Source organism: Elaeis guineensis, chromosome 4, assembly GCF_000442705.2.
Source record: "Elaeis guineensis isolate ETL-2024a chromosome 4, EG11, whole genome shotgun sequence".
Lineage (NCBI taxonomy): Eukaryota > Viridiplantae > Streptophyta > Magnoliopsida > Arecales > Arecaceae > Elaeis > Elaeis guineensis.
The window spans coordinates 121,338,454-121,342,307 of record NC_025996.2 but is presented as its reverse complement, the minus strand read 5'-3'; the positions used below and the strand labels follow the sequence as shown (position 1 = coordinate 121,342,307).

The 3,854-nt window shown below is 36.1% G+C and overlaps 1 pseudogene; it reads left to right on the top strand.

Moving 5' to 3' along the window:
• The first annotated feature begins 2,576 nt into the window (after positions 1-2,576).
• LOC105031961 (adenosylhomocysteinase-like) lies at positions 2,577-3,295 on the top strand (annotated as a pseudogene).
• The last annotated feature ends 559 nt before the right edge of the window (positions 3,296-3,854 follow it).

The following is a 3,854-nucleotide window of genomic DNA, read 5'->3' as shown; positions in this document are numbered from 1 at the left end:
TAAAGATATGATCGAAAGCTATTTCGTGTGGAACTAACAAGATTACAAAAAAAATAATTCCACAAAAATCTCATGGTAAAAAGCTTCCAAACCTCCCATCAACTTTTTTATTTATCCTTCTTCTTGCAGGTCCAACACCCAAGTAAAAAAAAAAAGGATGGGAAAAGCCGAAAAAGACTTGGCCGAATCGAGCTCTTCCTATGACTGACCGAGCTGGACGAGGCCAAAACAAGTTCTTCGTAGCTCCGCGATGCTGATCCTCTCCAAATCCAAGCATCCGATGCTACCCCAGCCGTGCCGAAGCTGGATCCAATCGAAGCAGCCCAAGCGGCTCTAGAATCCTTCCGTGGAGGCATCGAATTCCCTCCACATAAAAAAAAGAAAAAAAAAGAAAGAGGGAAAAAAGGTGGCATCCATAAGCCTCCTCTAAGCCCACATGCATCCACAATCGACATCCTCTGCACGATGAAGTCCGCACGCTCCCAATGCCGCCGAAGTCTCCGACATGCGCGACCATCCTCTATCTTCTTCGAGGTCCCTTGCAAGCATTGTCGAAGTGGGTCCGACTCGGCACTTCTGCATGCACGCCATCCCTACCGGCATCGAAGCCTCCCATGTGACTGCTCCCAGTCCGGTCAAAGTCATCTATGGTGTCGAAGCCCACGTGCACCTCCAGCATAACCGAAGCTACTCCCATCGGCACTAGGACCGTCCACAGTGGTCCCGGGGTCTGCCGCATATCCCAACTTCGCCCACACCGATCTCTCTTAGGTTGCATTTGGTAGCTGGTAATCTATCCAGATTGCTGATAATTTAATATGGGCCCACCAGATTACTGTATTTAGTATGCTTTTTGGATGGCAATCTAAATTATCTTGGCAATCCAGATTACCTCTCAGGAGGTAATCTGGATTGCCTTAGGGAGAGATGGCTATCCAGATTATCACTTGTTTGGTAATGTTGTAAAAAAATTTTGGACAAAATTATCCTTCAAAAAAAAATCATACAAAATCCATCCCTCCAACCCCCTTCCCCGACAGCTCTCATCCTCCCCTTATTATATATAATAATATGATATAATATACTATGATATAATATACTATTATTATATTATTATTATTATATTTTTATAGTAATTATATTATATTACAATAATATAATATATGATAATATATTATAATATATATTATATGGATCCTATTATATATAACAATAAATTATATTGTATTATATTATTATATTATATTATATTACATCATTATTATATTATTATATTATTATATTACTATATATTATTTGATTATTATTACAATATATTATAATAATATATATTATATTATATTAACATCTTATATTAAAATAATATATTATATAATATAATATTATTATATATAATAATATAGTGTATTATATTATATTATAATAATTTATTATTATATAATCATATATTATTATATATTATATTAATATATTATAGTATATATTATATAAATATTATTCTATATAACAATATATTAATTATATTGTTACATTATTATATTATAATATATTATAATATATTAATATATGAATATTATAATATATTATAATAATATCTTTTATTAATATAACATAATATATAATAAAATATTATTATATATAATAATATAGTATAATATATTATATTAATATATTATATTAAAATAATATAATATATTATATTATAATAGTTTATTATAATATTATAATATACTATATTAAAATATATTATGTTATATTAATTATATAAATTTCATTAATATTATATTACTATATATTATTATATTATTATTATATATTATAATAATATATATTATATTATATTAATGTCTTATACTAATATAATATAGCATATGATATAATATTATTATATATAATAATATAGTATATTATATTATATTATAAAAGTATATTATTATATTATCATATAATATTATATATTGATATATATTGTAATGTATATTATATAAATATTATTCTATATAACAATATATTAACTATATTGTCATACTATTATATTATAATATATTGTAATATATTAATATGTTAATAATATAATATATTATAAGAATATCTTTTATTAATATAATATATAATATAATATTATTATATATAATAATATAGTATAATATATTATATTATTATATTATTAAAATGAAATAGTATATTATATTATAATAGTTTATTATAATATCATATGTAATATTATAATATATTATATTAAAATATATTATATTATAATAATTATATAAATATTATTATATATAATAATATATTATTATTATTATAAGATTAAAAAAATATTTTAAAAATTTAATTTTATATTATCAATAATTTAATTGTCATATCAAATATATCAATCAAAATTTTTAATAATTTTATTATAATATTATTTATATTTATTAAATATTATAATTAATATTATTGATAATTTAATGATGACATCTTTGGAACCAGTGATCTAAGCTGCCTGTCTGTCGTGGAGCTGATTTCTTCTAAATCTGGGCAACCGAAGTCACCTGCTCGCTGCTTCTCCACTTCCCAGGTCTTAAAACCCTCTCCTCCCTTCTCTGCTGGCTGACTCGAGAGAGAAGAAGCCGACGCCATCACCATGGCTCTTCTCGCAGGCCGACTTCGGCTGCCTCGAGATTGGGCTTGTCGAGGTGGAGATGCCCGACCTCATGGCCTACCGATCTGAATACGGCACCTCCCAACCCTTGAAGGGTGCCCGCATCTCCGGTTCCCTCCCATCCAGATCCCCATCCTCATCGAGACCCTCACCGCCTTCGATGTCGAGGTCCGCTGGTACTCCTGCAACATCTTCTCCACCCAGGACCACGCCGCCACCGCCATCGCCCGTGACTCCGCCGTCGTCTTCGTCTGGAGGGGAGAGACCCTCCAGGAGTACTGGTGGTGCACCGAGCGATGCCTCGACTGGGGCTCCGCCGGCGGCCCCGACCTCATCGTCGATGACGGTGGTGACGCCACCCTCCTCATCCATGAGGGCGTCAAGGCCGAGGAGTACGAGGAGATCGGGAAGATGCCCGATCCGGCCTCCACCGACAATGCCGAGTTCCAGATCGTGCTGGGGCTCATTCGGGACAGCCTCAAGGTGGATCCCAAGAGGTGCCACAAGATGAAGGAGAGGCTTGTCGGCGTCTCTGAGGAGACCACCATCGGTGTCAGGAGGTTGTACCAGATGCGGGCCAAGTCTGGGTCTACGATGAAGATCTCGGTCCGGACCTTGAGGTCATCAGGTCCAGCCCACGGGTCGTAAAAAAAAAAAAATATACGGATCAAAATCGAACTGAAGCAAAAATAAGGTCAACTTGAAATAAAGATCAAGTTCAAATCGAGATAAATAGTAAGGAGAGTGTTGGGATGTACCGACCGATCCTAATATCGACTCACCAACACGACCCGTCCTCGACGCCGACTCACCGACGGATCCCGATGCCGACCCATCCACGAAGATGGACCGATCGACTTCGCCCGACCGACGGTGGGTCACACCGACAGTAGCTACCGATCGTGCCCGACCGGAGCGGATCGGCCTAACGGGCCAATGCCGCCTCCGATCGTTTGAAAGCCGATCCCCCGTCACTGACCCCCTGTCGGGTGGGACACCACCGACTTACCATCGGTTTGGGCAGCCGACGTCCGACCTCTGCAGGCCCTTCTAGACGCCGGATGAGCGGTATGGGCTGCAGTCCTATCAAGGACATGTCGTGCAACCGCCAGGGGGTGTTGTCCTCCCAGGAGCCTGGGGCGCTGTCCTGCCAAGGACGCGAATTAATTCCTAGGACCTGTCAGCTCGTCAACGACGTGACAACCCT